Genomic DNA, 10,442 nt, shown 5'->3' on the forward strand with positions numbered 1-10,442 from the left:
ATTGGATCTTCCCAAGAACTTAGATGGAGTTATTGAGTTGGCTTTGCAGGTAGACTCTCATCTACATCGCCTGGAGCAACGAACATGTCTGACCTTGGTCCCAGGGAATCTCGAAAGTCCTCAAGCCAGCAGCAGCGATACAGTCAGCCCCGTCTTCGATCAGGAACCCATGCAGGTGGGTAGAGCTATGCTTTCCCGGGAGGAGAGAGAAAGACGGAGATCCAGAGGACTATATCTCAATTGTGGAGGAACTGATCATTTCCTGAATACCTGTGCGGTAAAAGATTGGGCCCGGTAGTACCAAGCATTGCTGGACTCGGGAGCTGAAGGTAATTTTATGGACTTGACTTTAGCTCGAAGGCTCCAGATTCCCATCACATTGTTCACTCACAAGATTTCTGTTGATTCTCTTAATGATCAAGAATTTCACAACATATCTCTCACAACCGGCCCTTTAACACTCATCACATCAGAGAACCATACTGAGGAGCTGTCGTTTCTTCTCATGGACTCTCCACTGATCCTCATAGTCCTCGATCATCCCTGGCTGGTGCAGCACAATCCCAGGGTTGACTGGGGCCACAATTCCGTTTCAGCTTGGAGCAATCAATGCTATGCATCTTGTCTAGTGTCTGCTTGTTCGTCTGTGTCTGGTTCTGTTTTGCAGGAGTCGTCGGTGAATTTGTCAAATGTGCCCGCAGAGTACCTCGTCCTGAAGGAAGTGTTCAGTAAGTCCCGGGCTGCTTCTCTTCCTCCGCATCGTCCCTATGACTGTGCTATAGATCTACTGCCAGGTACGTCTCCGCCTAAGGGAAAATTATACTCGCTTTCTGCTCCAGAAAGGGAGGCCATGGAGAAATACATTTCTGATTCCCTAGCAGCCGGGTTCATCTGTTCTTCCTCTTCTCCAGCGGGGGTGGGGTTCTTTTTTGTGGTGAAGAAGGATGGCTCTCTGCGACCGTGTATTGATTACTGAGGACTGAACAACATCACGGTAAAGAATACTTATCCTTTGCCGTTGATGTCTTCAGCCTTCGAGTGGTTGCAGGGAGCATCTGTCTTCACAAAATTGGATTCACGCAATGATTAACATTTGGTTAGCATAAGGGAGGGGGATGAGTGTAAAACCACTTTCAATACTCCCAGGGGCCATTTTGAATGTTTGGTCATGCCTTTCAGTCTGTCCAACTTTCCAGGCACTTGTCAACGAAGTGCTGAGAGATATTGTAGATCAATTAATATATGTCTAGCTGGATGACATATTGATATTTGTATCTTCTCTCCAGGAACACGTTCAGAATGTCAAACGAGTACTTCAGAGGTTGCTAAAGAATGGGCTTTTTATCAAGGCGGAGAAATGCGCTTTTCATGCACAGTCTGTTCCTTTCCTAGATTACATCATCTCGTCTGAGATGGGGCCCCAATTTGCATCCAAATTTTGGCAAGAGTTTTGTAGATTCCTGGGGGCGACGGTTAGTCTGTCTTTGGGGTTTCATCCCCATAGCAATGGCCAAACCGAGAGGGCCAACCAAGACTTGGAGAGAGTGTTGCAATGTTTGGTATCTAAGAATCCTCCCTCCTGGAGTCAGCAACTCTCAATGGTTGAGTACGCACATAACTCGTTACCAGTCCTTAGTCTGGTGACAGTCCGACTCAAACTCCATCCTGCGTACAGGAGAATTCATCCAGTCTTTCATGTCTTTAAATTAAAACCTGTGTTTCATTCACACATTAATCCCACGGCCCCGGTCAACAATCCCCCCCCCCCCCACCTCCCCCCCGCCCCCGACGCGACTCGTAGACGGGGAACCAACGTATTCAGTCAATCGTATTCTGGACTCGAGATGGAGGGGGGCGCTGATTTCAGTACCTGGTGGACTGGGAAAGTTACGGTCCGGAAGAGAGAAGTTGGGTTCCTGCTAAGGAAATTCTGGATCATTCCCTTATTGATGATTACAATCAGCTGGTAAGTTCTTCTGGGAGCGCCAGGTGGCGCTCCTTGGGGGAGGGGTACTGTCACGGTTCATGAATTCACTGACTCTTTCTCTCTCCGTGTATGTGTGGGTGTTGAATCCTCTGTCTTACTGGGCGTGACACTTTTCAAATTGTGTCATTAAAAGAAGACAAATTTTCTAACCTTAAAATATTCTCCGTTCATTCACAGTTTGATGTACACTCAGGCAGTCAAATCTTTCTGTAGCATGCAGTAGATAACACGGAAAAGATATTGAAAAGCACAGTGCTTCCCACCAGAGGGACCAATTTGAAGCCTGTGTAAAATCCGCTACCACATGCACGCACAGATATGCCACAGCTCATCCCTGACAGGTGGGACTCTGACTGCTGGCTCTTTCAGGGGGTTTCTCATGGGACCAGCACAAGTGTCTGCCTCCTTACCTCACACACACAGCCAGAATATGACTCCAACAGTCTCTGATACTGAGCTGCGGCTCTGGGAAAAAGTGGCCTTCATTAGTTCGACAGTACTGAAAGATCTGATGGCATCCTTTAAAATGATCCTATGCTGTTTAAGTTACTGTTAGCTAATGTGCTGTATTTGGAGTAACACCATTCCTTCCATTTAAGGGATGTAAGAGTAAGAGTTGTGTCATTTGTAGGTCAGTGTTGGAAAATAGTTTTCTTCTCTTTGTAAAGTCCTCCAGAAAAATAATTACTTTGAGTGAAAGTACTAGAAAAGTTAAATTGTTGTTAGTGAAATTCACAAAGTTTTGAGGAAGGCAGAATGTTTGTTTCAGGCACTAAGTAAATACATAGATTAAGGTTTGGATGGAATAATTTTCTAATGTAGAAAATCTATTTTCTTATGTGAACAATTTATTTATACATATGGCTTTTTTCTTCTGATGACATATGCTAGACTAGATCATTTAGTCTGCTTAAGAGGATCCCTTTCTTACAATCGACTGCAAGCTCGCATTCCGATGTGCCTCAATCCAATCAACAACTGATGGAAAGAAAGCCCCGGCCCTACATTATTTTCTTTTTAAATCTGAAACATTAAATCTGTTTCACCCAAATATACATCACAATACAAAATAAAAAAAATATTTTACTACTTAAATTTCAGTGCAACTTGAACTTGGGAATCTCACAGCTAAACGCATATGTGAATTCAACAAATTTCATTTAAGGAACTTTTTTTTACCGTAGTATATTTTATATATGTTTTATAAAGAATCTGATTGGATGAATCATGCTTAAAAACTGTTGTAAAATATCTGATGTATGGATACCTGTGATGACATTTGGTTATTTCTATGTTAACAGATCATTAAAACCATTTAAAAGAGAACACGAACACTTCACAAACACAATGAATGTTAGCACAGAACAAATAACTAAGAAAAAAGAGGGCTGCCATTCACAGAGGAAGATCATTAACAAAACAGAGAACAGGTGTACATTAATCAGAAACCATGACAACAAATGAACAAACTAGAACACAGGCAAAACAGTGACAGAGGCACAGCTGAAGAAATCCAAGGCGGAGCCAGAGTGATGATTGAAGTAGCAGAGACAAAGACGACTTTGGGCACTTTTGGAACTGGGCTGAACCAGCGAGGATCCAGCTCATTGCACGAACCTCAGGTGAGTCTATTCCCTCGAACTTCACTAAGATGCCCTCGGTGTTCAGACACCGAGATGGGCTTGGGCTCCGGTACGAACGTGGCCTCTGGCAATCGCTCTGGCTTATGCTGTTGGCGGGCTCAGGCTCAGAGTCTGCGGTGGGCTCTGACGAAAAGTCAGTGGGAGGCGTGGCTGACGGCAGGCTGAGATCTGGGGCTGGGGTGGGGCTGGTGTTCTTGATCAACGGATCAGATGGTATATGGGGACTCACATCTAACCAGCACCCTTCCACATATTCAGCGATGCTCCCTCGAGGACCCAATGCTATCTCAAGACCAATTTGTACAAATTCGTACGGGTGATTAAAAGGTGGCTAATTCGTACAAATTCATACGAATTGGGCAACTCGTAAAATATGTACGATTTAGCAAAAATCGTACTAATTCGTACGATTGAGGTCGTATGAATTCATACGAATTAGCCACCTTGTAAAAGTCGTACGAATTGCCGTGAGATCGGGTTGAAGGACCTTACATGCAGGTATGCTTTCGACCGCTCGTTGAGGCTTGTGTTGTAAAATATGCAGAGCAAGCAGTAGGGATAGTGTGTGAGGAACGCTGGTTCGAAAAAATCCCTTAGATCCACGAGGGAGCAATCCGCTTGTTATAGGAGGAGCAGGCGGACAGCAGGTATAGCCATATATAGGAAACAGAGATGGGAAGAACAGGTGGCACTAATCAGAAACCCAGACAACAAATGGATGAACGAGAACACAGGCAAAATAGTGACAAGGAAAATCATGGAAACAAAACGTCTCAGGTTACGTATGTAACCCTGGTTCCCTGAGAGGGAACGAGACGCTGCGTTGAGACGCGGTGGGAACACTCTGCGGGATTGCGTCGTGAAGCACGTGTATAATCAGTCCAATGGAAGAGCGAGACGTCATAGGCGGTGACGTCATAGACCAGGAAGCTATAAAGCACACCAGAAAACAGACCGCGACAGCTTCTGAAAAAGCCTGAAGCAAGTCGATCAGGGCATGCAGGAAGTATGGCAGGAGAACGCAGCGTCTCGTTCACTCTCAGGGAACCAGGGTTACATACGTAACCTGAGACGTTCCCTTTCAAGGGAACTCGAGCTGCGTTGAGACGCGGTGGGAACCCCATACCCACTACGCCATAAGACAAATGCCCGTTCTGTGTGAAGTCCTTGCGCACACTAGAAGCAAGCAACCTAGCCCCGGGAGTGGAGAGGTGTAGGTCATAAAGTCTGACAAATGTATGAGGTGAGGACCAGCCTGCCGCATTACAAATATCCTGAAGGGAAACACCCGAAATTAAAGCCTAGAGGCAGCCATACTCCTTGTAGAATAGGCCTGAACAGCCACAGGTGAACGCTGTCCGGCCGCTTCATAAGCAAGTGAGATAGACTCAACTACCCACTTGCTCATTATCTGTTTAGATGCAGGGCAACCTATCTTAGGTTACCCGAAGCAGACAAATAATTGTTCTGATAAACGCCACTGAGCAGCTCTGTGGACCTAAGCATCCAAAGCCCGGACAGGGCATAACAGATTTAAGATTTTCCTGATCTGGGGTATTAAAGGTGGAGGACAGAAGGCCTGGAACACAAATGACCCGCACATTTAGTAGGGACCTAGAAATACAACCCGATCTGGGGTGAAGAAATACTACCACCAACCAGGTGCAAATCCAAGTACGTGCAGGCCTCAGCCTCGTGTACCACGGAGAAGACGAAATTAAGGATCTCTCCTCAGAGATAGCCCAGCAAAGAAACATTCATTACAGAAATCAAGTACTGTACCAACAGGGCAGAAACGAGATTCAGAAGGCGTTCTCTGCACCAGGCAGAGAACAGCATATTAGTCTTCTCGTGGAGGGAGCTCTAGACTGGAGTATGGTCTCCACGACCTCGGTCGAGAAACCTGAATCTATGAGCTGGGCCCCCTCAGGGGCCGAGCCCACAGTATCCACAACTCCAGAGCTTCCAGGAGCAAAGATATCGGGAAAAGCGTATAGGTGTAGCGGCAACCACACCTATTACATTAGATCCAGTCCAAGCGGAGCTGGATGCGTGAGGGAGAACCACAAGGGCAATGCATTGTACAAGCGATGCGAAAGGTCGACTTGTAGTTTGACCGAAGTTCTCCCTAGGAAGCTCCACCACCTCGGGGTGAAGTCTCCATTCCCCGGGCCACAGCCCCTGCCTCAACAGGATATCTGCTCTGATATACGAGACCATCAGTGTGTTGTCCGGACCCTTCGCCGACCAACCACACATGATTGCCCCCGACTTGTGAGGGAAACATCCGTCGATAGCATTATGCGTCGACAAGAAGCCCCCAACACTGGGTCTGGGCGAGGAACCAAGGTTCTTCCACATGAGGCACGAAGGCATAGCCGCGTGACCTTGATCATGCGAAAACGGATTTCCCCTCGGAGAAAACCCCTTGGTCCCGAGCCACCACTGCAGGGGTCTCATGTACAGAAGGCCAAAAGTAACTACGTTGGATGCAACTGCCATGAGCCCCAGCCAAAGACCTTTCACCGAGCGGCCACTCATGACCACCCCCCATCCTGTGAGGGAAGCATCCGTCGATAGCGTGACGCATCGACAAGAAGCACCCAGCACTGGGCCCTGGGCGAGGAACCAAGGTTTCTTCCACATGACCGAGGCACGAAGGCATAGCCGCGTGACCTTGATCATGCGAAAACGGATTTCCCCTCGGAGAAAACCCCTTGGTCCCGAGCCACCACTGCAGGGGTCTCATGTACAGAAGGCCAAAAGTAACTACGTTAGACGCAACTACCATGAGCCCCAACAGTCTCAGAGACTGTTTGCAGTGAGTGACTGACCTAGTTTTACATTCTTTACGGCTGTGAGAATCGCAGAAATACGTGCCGGAGACAGACGTGCTTGCATTGTTGTCGAATCCCATAATACACCTAGAAAGTGGTCCTCTGAGCTGGGAGGAGTACACTCTTTTTGGTGTTGAGCCGCAACCCCAACCAAATTATGTGGGACAGAACGACATCTCGATGTTGAACTGCCAAAAGCTCGGACTGAGCTAAAATCAACCAATTGTCGATATAATTTTATATGCGAATGCCCTGGAATCTCAGAGGAGCCAGAGCTGCATCCACGCATATTGTAAAAGGTGTGGGGTGATAACCTAGGCCGAATGGAAGAACCCGATACTGGTATGCTTCGCCCCTGAAAGCAAACCTCAGGAACCTCCTGTGATGAGGATGGATAGATAAGTAAGCGTCCTTTAAGTCTATTGTGACAAACCAGTCCTCGGACTGAATCTGTGACACAATCATATTTAGCGTAAGCATACTTTGAACTTGAGATTCTGAAACTTGCTGTTTAATTGACGCAGGTCTAGAGTAGGACACAACCCCTCATGCTCTTTTGAAACAATGAAGTAATGGCAGTAAAACCCTGACTGTCTGCCGGGAGGAGGAACCCCTTCTATAGCTCCTTTTGCAGAAGTGTCAGTACTTCCTGCTCCATAACCAAAGCCTGCTCGGGGTCCACCACAGTGGGGAGGACCCCTAGAAATCTGGGCGGACAAGAACCGAATTCTGAACCCTTTTCTATAGTGTGCAGGACCCACCGAGAAATATGTGGCAGTAGTTTCCACGCTGCCAGAAATTCTACTAGGGGAACCAGTCTCTCAAGACTGGCCTCTGGATTTGGTTGAACAGTCACTACGGTGCCCTGAAGCGGTGAACCGGCAGGGAACAACCGAACTGACCGTTCTACGACCCTCCTCGGAGGATCGTATGGGGACGCTGACACCTCGGTGCCTTGAACGGCGAACCGGCAGGGAACAACCGAACTGGCAGCGCTGCGACCCTCCTCAGAGAGTCGCACCCCAGAGGGCGCCGAGGAGAAACGATTTCTCAAAACCATCCCTGCCCCGGAGGAGCCCTCAGAAGCTTTATTAGAGATGACGACAGTCCTCAGATCTTGCCTCCCTTTAAATAACTTAGTTCCAACGACCCTCCTCGGAGGATCATTGGAAAAAGCAGGCACCTCGGCACCCTGAAACGGCGAACCGGCAGGGAAACCGAACTGACTGCTCGACGACCCCCCTCGGAGGATCGTTTGGGGACACTGACACCTTGGTGTCCTGAACGGCGAACCGGCAGGAAAACCGAACTGGCAGCGCTGCGACCCTCCTCAGAGAGTCGCACCCCAGAGGGCGCTGAGGAGAAACGATTTTCTCAAAACCATCCCTACCCCGGAGGGGACCACCCTTTAGAAGCCTGATAGCCTCGGCGTCAGGGCTTCCTATTGTCCAAGCTTTTTTAGAGATAAAATAGTCCTCAGATCTTGCATATCTCTAACTGGCTAGACTGCTACCGCCACCCAAGTCCCCTTCGATTGTGGAGGAGCCCAAATGGCGATGCTCGTTCTTGCACTCTGTGCTGCGAGGAGCTTAGTAGACTGAGACTGCTCCGCCCAGCAGTCTCAGGAACATTAGATTGGTGAGGAAGAAACCTCTGGAACGGTTTATTCTTAGTTTTTGTTTAGTTTTTTTTTAAATCAGAAAAACGTATATATATATAAATATATCACTCCGTGGTCACCAGCAGGAAAACAACCGAACTGGCCGTGCTGCGACCCTCCTCAGAGAGTCGCCACCCAGAGGACGCAGAGGAGAAACGATTTCTCGAAACCGTCCCTCCCCAGTATAGCTTATCTGTTTTTGCACGACGCAATTCTCGAATAGCGTCAGTGCTGACAACCTCACATTCATCCATGTCTTTATAATTTACCCACCAGCGTTGCCTAATACATTTTTTTATTTAGATGGCTGGTGGGTAACGTCGGGGTTAAAAATGATGACGTCGACTCTGGAGAGAGAAAGCTAGCAAGCGTCTCTTTAACCCGAGGCACTGTCATACCATGATACTTAATACCCATAGCATTACTATAGTTAGACGTTGGGTATTAAACACATAAAATAGAAACCGACTTTTCCACGATCTCGACACCTCAGTGTGGTGTGTGGAGATAGGGAAAAAACGGCAGTCCCCGACGAGGTGGCTGAGATACAGAGTTTTTCTGTTTTTAGATTTATTTCATCTAATAAACTGTTTTTATTTTCACTCTCATAATGTTCAGCTGGCCAGAAAATATTTAACTAGCAACAGCACTAGATAAACCTCCTTTTAAAGCTCCTCTTTATTCAACAGAGTTATGAGCTGACTTATTTATTCATTTATTGAAAACTCAAACATCTGCCTTTTCTTAATATCTTTATTTGTTTTGTTCTCTTTTTCTAAACAAAACACTAACGATATTCCTCGGAACTGGAAATCGCCAGCACTGGATCTGGCTGGTGAAAGCTGAGATAGGGCGGGGCCCGTCCCAACCCCCGCTGTCAGATCCGTTTGCGAACCCCAAAATGCGAGTCGCCGCCGTGCATCGGCAACAGCGGGACCCGCGCGGGGAGTGCGAACCGAACCGTCCTCCTCGAAGAACGCCCGGCGGGAGCGGAGCGTCCTCACGGACAGCTTCTCGCAATGCTCACAGTCAGCCCCCTCGAGAACTGACTGTGGCATGCTCCAATCCCAAATAGTAACAAAAAGCTGATGTGTGTGTCCCCACCCGTGATATAACGTGGGCAGGGAACAACACAAAAGCTGATTGCTCTCTTTTGCCATAATATATATATATATTGCAACTTGACAGACAACAATAAATATGACAAGGACAGAATACACAGATCGCTTGCTGAAGGCAAAAGAAGCTGTCGCGGTCTGTTTTCTGGTGTGCTTTATAGCTTCCTGGTCTATGACGTCACCGCCTATGACGTCTCGCTCTTCCATTGGACTGATTATACACGTGCTTCACTATGCAATCACGCAGAACGTTCCCACCGCGTCTCAATGCAGCTCAAGTTCCCTTGAAAGGGAACTAAGCATAACACGACAATGAAACTATAAAACTTAACAATAATAAATAATAAATACTATTAAAACATATTTATAATAAAAAATAATAATAAAATGAAACATTTCTTCTTTGTTTCTCTGAAGTCCTGGATATTGAGTACAGGTAGTTCCACAGCAGGGTGTCCCCACAGAGAGAGAGGACGCGTTGTCAGCTATTTGTCATGCACAGTATATGACCATCAAGACAATTCAATCTCACTCATCTCACAGTTCCTAAATCACTCAATGACCCTGAAGCAGTGAACACCTCTGTAAGTCAGCCAGTGAAGTGTGATGAGCTCTGAAGCTTGATCCTCCTGAGCCAGCCTGTGATTAATTCAATGGGATTCAGCCTCATCCTGCAGTTTCATGATTTGCAGTGCAATCACCGTGGTGTTATGGAGTATTCATTAGCACCTGTGCATACTGAACCTTACATGCATTAATTTGCAATTCTGTACAAATTCCTTATCATAAAATATATTTAAGGCCTGTACTCAGGGAACTGTTGTTAAATTATTGTTATTATTGATTCAATTGAAAAAGTAAATATTATCTGCTGAAAATGTTCATCACCTCAGAACGTCTCGGTTACATGTGTAACCCTCGTTCCCTGAGTAGGGAACGGAGACGTTACGTCGGATGACGACGAATGGGGGTTTCGCCTAGAAAGCCAATCATCTTCGTGTATTATAAAATGAGCCAATGGCGATGAAATGCCATGGGTCTGCGGAATTTGCATAGCGTAACTCCGCCCCACCTCGTGGGTATAAAAGGAGGACGCTCGGCAACATGCAGATATGTCTTCGCTGAGGAGCCGAGACTGAACTCAGGCGTCTACCCAGCGGTACAGCGGAAGTGGCAGGGAGATGTAACGTCTCCGTT

This window comes from Siphateles boraxobius, unplaced genomic scaffold (genome assembly GCF_051911475.1).
Source record: "Siphateles boraxobius isolate OS27281-9 unplaced genomic scaffold, OSU_SipBor_1 12, whole genome shotgun sequence".
In the NCBI taxonomy this organism is placed as follows: domain Eukaryota; kingdom Metazoa; phylum Chordata; class Actinopteri; order Cypriniformes; family Leuciscidae; genus Siphateles; species Siphateles boraxobius.